Here is a 13,894-nt window from a genome sequence, read left to right as displayed (position 1 = left end):
CTGCTCCTGAGGCTGCTGGGAGAGATTTCCCTTTCTCTTCTTTGTTCGCACAGCTCCTGGGGTTCAGATTTGGATTTGGCCCTGCCTCTGAATGTAGGTCGCCTGAAGGTGTCTGTTCCTGCCCAGACAGGATGGGGTTAAAGGAGCAGCTGATTAGGGGGCTCTGGCTCACTCAGACCGGGGGGAGGGAGGGGTACGGAATGCGGGGTGAGCCTGCGTCAGCAGAGTCTGGCGTGACGTTGCACCAGCCTGAGGCACCATGTGTTCTCCCGTGCAAGTTGTCCCTGAATCACGGGACCATGGCAGTGGCGGGCTGCACATGCTCCCGGGAGGGGAGGTGTGGATAGTGACCTGTGCTTGCACACAGGCTTCTTGGTGGCTGCAGCAGTAGCCTTAGCGTCTCATGCCCGTCTCTGGGGTCCGCGCTGATAGCCGCAGCTCGCGCCCATCTCTGGAGCTCGTTTAAGCGGTGCTCTTAATCCCCTCTCCTCGTGCACCAGGAAACAAAGAGGCAAGAAAAAGTCTCTTGCCTCTTCGGCAGCTCCAGACCTTATCCCGGACTCCCACCCGGCTAGCTATGGCACAGTAGCCCTGTTCAGGCTGTGTTCACATTGCCAACCCCAGTCCTCTCCCTGGGATCTGACCTCTGAAGCCCGAGCCTCAGGTCCCAGCCCCCGCCCGTCCCGGCAGGTGAGCAGACAAGCCTCTCAGGCTGGTGAGTGCTGGTCGGCACCGATCCTCTGTGCGGGAATCTCTCTGCTTTGCCCTCCGCACCCCTGTTGCTGCGCTCTCCTCCGTGGCTCCGAAGCTTCCCCCCTCTGCCACCTGCAGTCTCCGCCCGCGAAGGGACTTCTAGTGTGTGGGAACTTTTCCTCCTTCACAGCTCCCTCCCACTGGTGCAGGTCCCATCCCTATTCTTTTTATTTATTTATTTATTTATTTTTGGCTGTGTTGGGTCTTCGTTTCTGCGCGAGGGCTTTCTCTAGTTGCGGCGAGTGGGGGGGCCACTCTTCATCGCGGTGCGCGGGCCTCTCACTATCATGGCTTCTCTTGTTGCAGAGCACAGGCTCCAGATGCGCAGGCTCAGTAGTTGTGGCTCACGGGCCCAGTTGCTCTGTGGCATGTGGGATCTCCCCAGACCAGGGCTCATAACCGTGTCGCCTGCATTGGCAGGCGGATTCTCAACCACTGCACCACCAGGGAAGCCCCCGTCCCTATTCTTTTGTCTCTGTTTTATCTTTTTTCTTTTGCCCTACCCAGGTACGTGGGGAGTTTCTTGCCTTTTGGGAGGTCTGAGGTCTTCTGCCAGCGTTCAGTAGGTGTTCTGTAGGGGTTGTTCCACATGTAGATGTATTTCTGATGTATTTGTGGGGAGGAAGGTGATCTCCATGTCTTACTCTTCTGCCATCTTGAAGCTCCTCTCTTGGCAGTAGATTTCTAACTGGTCTTCTTGTCTCCATCAACAAAGCACAGCCTCAATTTTTTTTGTTTTGTTTTGTTTTACTTTTGGCTCAAAAATATTTAATTTTTTTCACTGTCTTATGGATTGCATCCAAAATCTCTAGAATGATATTCAAGACTCACTACCCCAAACTTTGATTCCTGCTTTGATTAAAATGCTTCCCTTTACCTGGTGACTTCATATAACTCTGACCCTTCTTAAGAATCTCTTGACAACTCCCCCACCTGCCTTTACCTTCCCTGTCCTTCTCCCTTTTCAAGAAGATACCTTTTTTCTCTGAACTTCATGTCACTATACCTACATTTCTTTTCAAGCCTGAATGTATATATTCAAGCCTATGTATACATATATGGCTTCACTGAGGTATAATTTACATACCAGAACCTTCACCCATTTTAAAAGTGCAATCCCATGATTTTTAATAAATATACAGAGTTGTGCAATCATCCCCACATTACAGTTCTGTATTTTAACTTAATAATAATATCTACAGTTCAGGTATCATGATCAGCATATTGCTTTCATAATTACAACCATTCTGAAGGTAGTAATTATTTCTAGTTTATGAATGGAGAACTTGAGGCTTAGCGATGTTAAATAATAGTCTGAAGTCACACAACTGTTAGAAGGTGATGTCAGGATTGAAGTCCAGACCTGCCTGACTGCAAGTACCCTATTTTTAAACAATATGACCTAAGGTTTCTCAAATAAGAAAAACAAATCCTACTTTAAGTCTGTAATTTACTAAATAAAAAGTGAGTTGGTTTTCATCCATGGTAGTATCCAAATGCTAGCATGCATATAAGCAAGCAGTAAACATCGGTTAAGTGACTCAAGAATCCAAACCTGCGTTACATGATGGAGTTATTTTAGAATTACTCCCCTGTTATTTTTGTTCAAATTATAGGCCATTGGTGGTCTTAACTGTTGGTATAATTTGTGTGACTATGACTTGGGGTGGGTGGGGGGAGGGCTTGTTAATCCTGCTGCCACATGAGGGCGGGTGAGTAGGGTCACTAACTATGCCACCTTTGACCTAAATAATCGATTCATCAGGGTATTAGTTTTATTTTTAAAAATTATTTTTTATTATTATTATTTTGTTTTTAAATTTATTATTTTTATTATTTTTTATTGTGTATATTTTATTATTATTAGTCTTTAAATTTTTTATTGGAGTATAGTTGATTTAAAATGTGTTAGTTTCTGCTGTATACAGCAAAGTAAATCCGTTATACATCTATAACAATATTCTATGCATTAGCAATATACTATGTACTCACCTTGAAGAATGATTATAGTGAGAAAAATGTGAGAATAAAGGTGGGGAAAAAATAAAGGAAGACTAAAGGAAAACCTACTAGCTACATTTAGTGGAACATATACAACTTCTTTCTTTCTTACTCATGTCTCAATAGAATATCTATCTTTTTCCTCCTTGCAAAAAGTAAAGAATAGATACTCTCATAATTCTCTTTTGATTGTCCTGAAATTCTATAATTTTTCTGGTTAATATGGATCTAGTATCATCACAATCAAATAAAACATTGTCTGCGGCTGGCTTTAACTTCATTTTACAAACAAACTTTGCCAAATATGAGGAAAGGAAAGAAGGGAAGAAGTAAATAAAGAGAAGGAAAATAAGTTGAGGGAAGCAACTGATGACAGGGAAAGAAGAAAGGAATGAAGTGTCCAGAAGAAGAAAGTAACAGAAGGAAGAAAAGAGAAAGGGGGTAAAGGGGCAGGAAGAAAGCAGAGACAAACAGGAGAGAAAAGAGAGAAGAAAATAAAAATGAGAGTAGGACAAGAGGCGTGTAGAAATGTTAGAAAGGCAGAGGAGAAAGCAACTCAGTTCGAATGATTTCAGCCAGGTCTCTGCATTTTGAAGCAATACTTTCTGAATCCATGCTTTAACCACAAGCTTTGAAATGCAGTTTGAACTGGAAACAGTCTCCAGCCTGACATTTCTCCAAATGTTTTCCTGATGAAAAGACTGCCTAATGCATGGGATCCTTTTGCGTCCCAGTCCCTGTTTGAAAGCAAACCTGGAAGCCTCGATTTTCTGTTTCCATAAGGAGCAAAGGGTTCTAGCCTTGAGTTAGCCAGACATGGGAAGGCTCAATTCACAAAGGCATGCTGGCCAAGGGAGCGGAACATGAGTTGTACATTGCTGCAGGAGAGCCGGCTGGCTCAAGTCTTTCTTGGTTCTGCTCCAGTGTGATCTCACACATCGTGATGGATTCCATCTCACTCTGGTGAAAGTGGTCCTCATGAAGTGAAACCTAGAAGGCTTGACAAAGCAGAATAAAGACAACCTTGGCCTGTCTTGGGGACTCAGCAAAAGGAAAGGATGCTGGACTTTCTATTGAAATGTTTAAGTCTAATTCTCAAGATAATCCATCAATCATGCAAACCTCTGAATCCGCTTCACAAATAGACAGTGCATTCTGTTTATCTGGAAAAATGAACATATCCATTCTGCCCAACTGCTTTGTTTTTAAAGGTAATGATTTGCTGTCTGCTTTATATTGAGGCAAAATGATAGAACACATTCGTAGTTCTGAGAGAAGGTTGTTTATACTGTAAGCATTTCTACCATATCCTTCATCAGTGTACTGGAGACATTGATTGGGTCATTCATATTTATTAAAGCTTAATTTTTTGCTAAATGAAGTTAAAGCAGACCACAGAAAATGTTTTATTTAATTATGATTATACTAGGTCCATATTAACTAGAGATTTCTAGTATTTCAGAGCACTCTACAGGGAATCATTATGGGAGTTGTATATATGTTATGGACTGCAACTTTTGTGTCCCCACAAAATTCATATCTTGAAGCCCTTACTCTCAGTGTGATGGTATTTGGAGATGAGGCCTCCTAAAATAGTAATTAAGGTTAAATGAGGTCATAAGGGTGGGGCCCTGATTTGAGAGAATCAGTGTCCTTATAAAAAGAGATATCAGACAGCAGACGTGTTCCTCCCTCCCCCCCACTCTGTCCTTCCAAGCACACTGAGGACATTGCATGTGTGGATGTAGCAAGAAGGTGGCCCATTTGCAAGCCAGGAAGAGGGTCTTCACTAGGAACTGAATCCACTGGCACCTTGATCTTGGACTTCCCAGACTTCAGAACTGTGAGAAATAAATTTCTGTTGTTTAAGCCACCCAGTCTGTGTTATTTTGTTATGGCAGCCCAAGGGGACTAAGACAGATTTGGGTACTAAGAATAGGGTTCTCCTGTAACAAATACCTAAATATGTGGAAATGGCTTTGGAACTGGGTAATGGGTAGAGACTGGGGGAGATTTGACGTGTATGCTGGAAAAAGCCTAGATTGCCATGAAATTAGAAATAAGGATGTTAAAGGTGATTCTGATGAGGGCTCAGAAAAAAAAAAAAAAGTGAGCTGGAGAGAAAGCTTCTATCTCCTTAAAGAATATATAACTGATCCTGAACAGAATGTTGGTAGAAATATGAACATAAAAGGCCTCAGATGGAAAAAGGTAAGGTCTCAGATAGAAAAGAGGAACAAGTTATTGGCAACTGGAAGAAAGGCAATCCTTGTTATAAAGTGGCAAAGAACTTGGCTGAATTGTGTTCTAGATTTTTGTGGAAGATAGAACTTGTAAGTGATGAAATTGGATATATAACAGAGGAGATTTCTAAGCCAAATGTTGAAGGTATGGCTTGGGCCCTCCTCACTGCTTATACTATTGATATAATGTGAGAGGAGAGACGAACGGAAGAAAGGATTTTTAAGCAGAAAGGAACCAAAACTTAAGGAATTGGAAAATTTTCAGTCTATTCATATTGCAAAATATGAAAAAGCACGTTCTAAAGAGAATACCAAGAGTGTAACTGGACTATCATTTGATGAAGAGATTACGGGATTATAGAAGCAGAAACACCACCAGTTTGAATTGAGTGGGATAAAGATGAGATGAAATGAAGAAAGGCAGTTGGACTTAGATTCTGTAGGATAAGATAATAGAGTTATTCAGTTGCAAATGTGCATTGTTCTTCAAGAATAAGGAACGATGACTCTGAAGTTGATTCAGAGATCATCAGAGCTGTCTCCTTGATTTCAAAGTGGGGGACACCACCCTGGTTTCAACAGGCTAGATAGCCCCTGCCCAAAGCCTTGGTTGTGGGACCTCCACATGGCAGAGACATGGGGGTGTGGGTCTTGCCCCAGTGGGTCCAGAAGCTGGGAACGTTGCCCTAAGTAAATCTGGAAGGTGGAGCCACTGCCCTAGTGGGTCCAGAAGGCAGAGCATCAAGCCAAAGAGGATTATTCTCAAGCCTTAAGATCTAATAGAATTTACCTTGCTAGGTTTTCGATTTGTTTGGGACCCATCACCCCATTCTTTCTTATTTCTCCCTTTTGGAATGGAAATGTCTATCCTGTGACTTTTTCACCATTGTATTTGGAAACATATACTTGTCTGGATTCATAGGCTCGTAGCTGGAGACAAATTTTATCTTAGGATGTATTGTACCTTTAGTCTTACTCGTAACTGATTTACATGATATTTAGATGAAACTTTGGACTTTAGACTTGATGTTGGAATAAGTTAAGAGTTTTGGGGCTGTTGGGATGGAATGAATGTATTCTGCATGTGAGAAGGACATGGATTTTGGGGGGCCCAGGGACAGAATGTTATAAACTGAATATTTGTGTCTCCTCCAAAATTTATATGCTGAAACTCTAACCCCCAGTGTGGTTACATTTGGAGCTGGGGCCTCTAAGGAGGTAATTAAGGATAAATGAAGTCATAAGGGTAGAACCCTGATCTGATAGAATTAGTGTCCTTATTATAAGAGGCACCAGAGAACTTGTGCTCTTTTTCTCTCTCTCCCTCCTCCAGCACAGGCACTGGGGAAAGGTCATGTGTGAACAAAGCAAGGTAATGGTTTCCTACAAGCCAAGAGAAGAAACCTCAGAATGAAACCTGCCTTGCTAGCACCTTGATCTTGAACTTTTCAGCCTCTAGGACTGTAAGAAATAAATTTCTGCTGTTTTAGCCACCCAGCCAGGGGTATTTTCAGGCAGCCTGAGCAGATACTCTACTTTTTGCAAGGTGGAAGTGGGATTGATATGTAATCAAGACATGACCAAGAAAAAGGTTGACCATGTTCCCTTAACTGTAGTCTGTGGCTTCTCCTTATTTCTGAACCCAACACTTTCATTCTCTTAAAATATCTTGGGTTAAGTAAATATTCCCAGAACATTTTGACACTAATCTACTGATTCCACAGTCATATATAAATGTGTAAAATGAAATATTCCAGATATCATGTTTTTAATCTCAGAGACAGTAGTAGCCTTACACTGAATGACTGTCTTTAGAGAAGAAAAGAAAATTCTATGGGAAGGGAATTTTTCATGTTCTCTTCAGCCCATAGATTCAATTTACCCATTTACAGAAACTCCTACAGTCAGATGACTGTGATATTTACTAAGTATTTCAGACTCAATTTGTTAATATTTTCAATAGAACTTTTAGACATTAAGCCCTAGGACCTTTAAACAGACTCTCCCTTTAAAGGAATTTATGATCTAAACCGGGAAGCCTACATCTGCTCCCAAGAGATGGCTTTCATCAAGGGTCTTCCTCCTACCCAACTGCCTCTCCCCTGGTCCCTCCTCCATTCACACCCATGTTCCCATTGTCCTAAAAATAATGAGTTCTGAGGGCTCCAGACTCACTCTGGTCTCTTACTTACTGTCTGGAGAGTGTTTCTCTACTGAGATAATCCTATTTATCCATTGTATCTATTGAATTAACACTTAGTGAGAGATTAATATTGGACAGATGTGTTCTACAGAGATGTTGACTCATTTAATCTTCATGATACTCTTATTTCCCCAATTTGAATAGTTATCACTGAGATGGAAGTTAAATAACTTGTCCACCTACGCCTCTGGTATATAATACTGGGATGTGAACCCAGTATTCAGAACTTCAGAACTTCAGTCTGTGCTCGTAGTGGTACACTATGCTCTTACTAAATCACCCCACAGATGTCACTTTCCCTGGGAAGCCTTCTCTCTAGGGCTGCGTTTATTGTTATGTTCTGTTTTTCTCTGTGCTCTGACAGCTCCTTGTGTTCACTATCATTGTACTTATCACTGTGCTGTAATCTTTGCTTTCTTTCTTTCCACAAATACATGGTGAACTACTTGAGAGAAGGCACTGTTCCTTTTGTATATATTTTTCTCCTTCTTTACTTGGCATATAGTAGGCTCTCAGAAAATGTTGAAAGAACAGTCATGCAGGTGAAGCCTTATATAATCATCAAGAATTTATAAAGAATCTATTATTTGCCAGTTACTGTTCTAGGCACTGGGGATATATTGGCATCTGTGAACAAGACAAATATTCCTGTTCTCAAGAACTTTATATTCTTGTTTTAAGCCACAGATTAGTTTCTCTGGGATGGAGTTTAGGGACCAAGATGTTTATTATGAGGTACTCTTGGTATCAAGATCTGTTGAAGGAAAGGAAAGGAAGCAGGATTAGAAAGAGGGAAAGTTGAATGGCAATGCAGCCTCAGTGACAGTCTTGGTTACCCCATGGGGAGATTTAGAGTTAAACTGGCCATCAGAGTTATCCCCACTGAAATGGCTGGGTCTTTATCCCCCACCTTGACTAATGGTTGTATCTGAGCTCTCCCAAGAAGGGAATGACTTTGGACAAATTCCTTTCTGTGGCTGAGACAGTATCTGGAGGGGCAGACAGCTGAAGGCTCTCTGATGAGCAGGAAGGATGTCATCATGTCCACAGCCTCATATGTTACATGCTACACATCATATAGTTCCAATATAGGTCTACTAAAAATATGTGAGCCTAAATCCCAAATCCATAATTTTTTTGGTTTGTTTTGGGCAACAGATTATTTTTTTTAAAAAATAGAAGCAGTTGATAGAATGTATATGCTTTGGGAAATAAGAGAACATTATAATGTTAATTATTATACAAGGGACAGCAAACAGTATAGAAAGGTGATGATTCCAATTCCGTATAATTTTATTATTTTCAATACATGCAATGTTTAAAAATAAACAGGCACTTTAAACTATTTTTATGGAAGTGGCATGGAAAAAATATATACGTGCTTATATACATACATAAAAGAGAATGCTTAATGTCATTCAATGTTTATAACCTTCTAGACTTCAAAAAAGTTAATTCACCAAGAAGAGCAAAAGTTGTCAAAATTCCTGTACCAAACTTTGGTTTAGAAAATATAGTCACGGTGCCATTTGGGTTCCCTCCAATGTTTGGGGATGAGTAAGCTGATGAAGATGATGTGACCCATCAAAGAAAGACCTCTTCTTACTGGCTCTCCAATCTCTGATTATGCATTTGTCTTGTGCCTTAAGTGCTGATAAGCAATGGCTTTCTGCCCTGACCTATGGCAAAGTAGACCTCTCACAATGGACCGGGATGGCTATCCCATTGAATGAAATGACCCTGTCAGCACAAAGCAGGGTCGGGGGGGAAAATGATCCTTATGCCTAGAACCCAAGGTAGAGTAATGAGTACACAGTCTACAGCAGAACCTCGGGCCCCTCTTGGACACTGCTCTCAAGAAACAGCAAGGTGCTCTGTCAGGTTAGGAGACTTCATGGAGTAAGTGGAGAAATAAAGAGAAACACAGAAACACATGCATGCGTGTGCACGTGCACGTGCACACACATACACACACACACACACACAGATTCTCTCTGTGTTTTCCAGATAACTCCAGAATTTTCTGGGCAGATAATTGTCTCTTACTCTAGAACCAATGATTTCTTCTCCCCTACCTGGTAGAATTTAGTCTCTTATGAATGGGGTTAGCAATTCCATCTTCCAGAACCCAGTCATCCCTGAGTGAACTGTTAAAAATCTAGTTTCTGAACAAGTAAAATGAATCCCGTAAACTGTATCTGTGAGTGGATGCAATAGAGCAGAAAGGCAGTGCCCTTGATGTTAGACCAGGGTTAGGGTCTTAGTTTTACTATTGAGTGACTGTCTTTGGCAAGTCCTTTGTTAAACTCTCTGCTTTCCATTTTCCCCTTTCTTTACTAAAGGGATGATAATGACAATTTCACACCCGGTAGTTGAAGAATGCTCAGTGGATACATGGTATCATCATGATACACTGAAATCATTATCCCCTGAATGGAAGGCATTTGAGAGATTGTTTCTTTGAGACCTTACCTTTAGAAAAACGAATGTCTGAATCAGCACCAAGAGAGCCCCTGGTTGATTTAATTTCAACTCAAAGCAAGAAAACTTTGCATGTGGGGAAAATACGGCTTTTCAGCTGTCATAGCAGTCTCTCCATAAATACTCGTCCAATTGAATTAGGTTGGAAACATTTTATGCGTAGCTGATGTTAAAACTTCAAGTATGCAAAAACTATCTTATTTTTTCTATAATTGGTCTTTCTCTCCTTGCCCTCTATTATGCGTACTGCAGATTGCGTGATCTACTCGCTTCCAGATGATTTCAGTCAATTCAGATGGGAAGCTCAGGCCCATTCAGAATTCTCTTCTTGTTCTCCAGTTTTCCCTAGTCCCTGCCACTGGGGTCTATACAAGGTCCTCAGCACTGTGTCTTCTGGGAGGTACAATTGTCTAGTCTGTTCTTTAATCGTCTGCTGAAGAGACTGAACCTTCCCCATATCTGCATCTCTTGAAAGGTCTGCGTCCCTACTTGGCTTCCATGGTCCACAGTCTATGCTGCCTTCTTCATCCCTTTGCTTACTTCTTCCCCCACTTCCTCATATCCCTCTTACCTTCTTCCCCTTTTTCTCTTCTTCATGTGTTTCTTTGTTTCTCTCTCTCATGCTCTGACCACCCAACTCCTTGACACACACACTCACCATTTATTGAGCACATAGTAAGCGTCAGCTCTACAAAAATTACTAAGGTGTGGTCCTTGGCCTTAAGGAGCTCTCAAATAAAGGAGCCTGCATCATCATGGTGAGGCCAAAAACTTCAGCCTTAAAAAAGCCTAAATCTCTCAAAAGAACTTTTTCATTAACGTAGCCAAATCCCCAAGCACCAAAGAAACTGTATCATGAAACTTGTCTCTGAATCATTTAAGACCAAATCCTACCCATCACCTGGCTCAGTGTCAGAAATAAGAGTGTTGCAGGGAGACCAGAGGCTTCCTTTTTTTTGAGGGTAAAAAGGGGGGTGCTCATCTTCATCATCTCTTGCTAATCATCAGCACTTTCACTGTGGTTACTGATGAGGTAAATTCTCTCAGCAGGCTGAGGCAATATTTTCCAAAGGAAAACAAGTTTTGTTTTGCGTTTGCTCCTCCTCGTCATCACAAACCATGCTAAGGTTCCCAGCCTGGATCTGCCCACAAGCGACCATCTGGCTCACAGCTGCTCTGTCCAAGTGGAAACACTCTGGCGTGAGTAGTCCAAGGGCTCCTTTTACTTCTTGTAAATGACAATGGCTGCACTGTAGGTCACCCCCATCCTTTTCACTGGAAAGGCAGCAACTGTCATTTTCTTTCCTTCTTCTTTTCATATGCAGTTGTTTACCCTGGGAACACATATGTCTGGCATATGGCAGGGGACTAGTTGGCTTAAACTGGTAAGCATGACCAGTTGCATTTCGTCAACTCTGTGAGTACAGCTGTCTAGAAGCTTAGAAACTGAAGTTGTAAGATTCGAGTTGTGGAATCCAGCCAAATGCATGTTCATTTTGTTGGGAGGGCCTGCTGGCTGAGGGCTAACAGTGGTCTCAGCTCCAGAGAATAACCTATTCCCTCCCCTTTGCTTGCCTTGATCAAGCCCAGTGACGTGGTCAGGAATACCAATAGTTAGTATTTATAACATGATTATTATGTGCCTGGCACTGTGCTGAATGCTTTACATGCATTATCCTATTAAATACTCTCAACTACCTTATGGCATGGTTCTAAATATTACCTAACTTTAACATTTTGAAATCCGCAGGTGAGTCATTTGTCCAAGGTCACATAGCTTGTCTGCCTACTTCTCTGCTGTTGAGCAGGATTCTTGTAAGCTCCTTGGGGGCAGGAATCATGAATTGTCCAGCACTGAGTCCTCAATACACAACGCCTCACTCACAGAAGATGCTAAAAACAAAAATGAAAACAACAACAAATGAAAAACCTCAAATTCCCCCAAACCCAACACTTGTGGAATGAGTAGATGTCAAATGAATTGAGAACAAGTTTGTGCCTTTACAGTAGAAGGATGTTTGTTTTCTTCCCTAAAAACCATGACTCTCCAACCAACTTTACTGGAAGTCATCTACACTCAGGAATATGGTAGAGAAAAATGCCACTGTTACACTGACCTCTCCAGGGGCTGCTCTCACCCCCACATAGCCTGGCAGCTGGCCCCTCTTACCTGAAAATAGATCACAATTAATGTCTCATTTATGTTGACCTGCAGCTTTCCCTTTAGTCATGCTGTTTGCTTCATTAACATGCCCTTTTTCTTCAACTTGTTCAATCCTGTCCCCTTCCAGTTTTAGCTCAGACCCCCTCTCCTCCCGAATGCCTCCCCCAGAATTCCTTGATCTCTATTTGCTCCTACAGTGATTACATCACTTTAACACCAATTACAGGGTAGTGATTGCCAGGAGCCCCAACAGATTATCTTTAGAGGCTGAGGGTTTAGGTCCACTGGGTAAAGAGTGTTTTAGGCAGATATAGTCCTGTGTCCTGGACCGTTCCTGGGATGGTGGTTAATAACGGCTTCATGATCCAGCTTTTGTGGCTAGACTTTTGGTTTTGTGTCCTTCATGGCTAACACATCCATCTTTCCTCAGCTTCTTTACATCTGTAGGGTTCAAACTGTACCTAGTAATAGATACAACCTTATAATGAGAGTATTTCTTCATATTGAGATTTTAGACAATATTCAAATTGATATTTAAGTGTCTACTCTGTGCCATGCAGTTTGCCTACATCAGCATGAATCAGTGCTCAAAGAGCAGGGCCAATCTAAACTGAAATAAAATATGCAAGTTTCCAGGGCTAGGATTTCAGGAGGGTTATGGAGGTCTTGTGGATTCCTTCTTTCTGAATCTTCTTTCTTACTTCTTGTTCCTTACCCATGTTCCATTCTTAGAATTTTATTCTCTTGGTTGGTCTTATCAAGAGGCAACCATTTGGGTTTTGATGACCATAATATTATGCCTTGAAGAGCTTTTCTTGGAAAGGATGACCATCCAGAGATTCCAGCTGTCAGGGTGGCTGTGAGTTTTGCTTTTTTCTCTTACAAGACACTTCCATGTGTTAGAACTAGGGTCAGAAAAACCTCATAACTGATATGTGCTCTGAGTATCATAGTTGCAAAGTGTTTTCAGAAGACCTCTTCTGAGCCTTAAATTTCCCTATAAGGGATAAGAAGATTCTTATCCTCATTTTGCAAATGAAGAAACCAAGACTTAAAGAGACTGAGATTCCTATCCAGGGTCTCACAGCCAGTAAATGAAGGACTGGTGTGTTCCATGTCTCAGCTTTTTTCACCCTCCCATGTTTCCCATTCTTAACATTCCCTCAGACAGTGCTAAACACATTAGAACAACCAGGGGAGACAAAAGACCTGTATGCAGAAAACAATAAGACACTGATGAAAGAAATTAAAGATGATACAAATAGATGGAGAGATATACCATGTTCTTGGATTGGAAAAATCAACACTGTGAAAATGACTATACTACCCAAAGCAATCTACAGATTCAATGCAATCCCTATCAAACTACCAATGGCATTTCCCACAGAACTAGAACAAAGAATTTCACAATTTGTATGCAAACACAAAAGACCCCAAATAGCCAAAGCAATCTTGAGAAAGAAAAACGGAGCTGGAGGAATCAGGCTCCCTGACTTCAGACTATACTACAAAGCTACAGTAATCAAGACAGTATGGTACTGGCACAAAAACAAAAATAGAGATCAATGGAACAGGATAGAAAGCTCAGAGATAAACCCATGCACCTATGGTCAACTAATCTATGACAAAGGAGGCAAGGATATACAATGGAGAAAAGACAGTCCCTTCAATAAGTGATGCTGGGAAAACTGGACAGCTACATGTAAAAGAATGAAATTAGAACACTCCCTAACACCATATGCAAAAATAAACTCAAAATGGATTAAAGACCTAAATGTAAGGCCAGACACTATCAAACTCTTAGAAGAAAACATAGGCAGAACATTCTATGACATAAATCACAGCAAGATCCTTTTTGACCCACCTCCTAGAGAAGTGGAAATAAAAACAAAAATAAACAAATGGGACCTAATGAAACTTAAAAGCTTTTGCACAGCAAAAACATAAACAAGACGAAAAGACAACCCTCAGAATGGGAGAAAATATTTGCAAATGAAGCAACTGACAAAGGATTAATCTCCAAAATTTACAAGCAGCTCATGCAGCTCA

The sequence above is a fragment of the Eubalaena glacialis genome, chromosome 10, assembly GCF_028564815.1.
Source record: "Eubalaena glacialis isolate mEubGla1 chromosome 10, mEubGla1.1.hap2.+ XY, whole genome shotgun sequence".
NCBI classification, from domain to species: domain Eukaryota; kingdom Metazoa; phylum Chordata; class Mammalia; order Artiodactyla; family Balaenidae; genus Eubalaena; species Eubalaena glacialis.
This window is presented reverse-complemented; position numbering follows the sequence as displayed.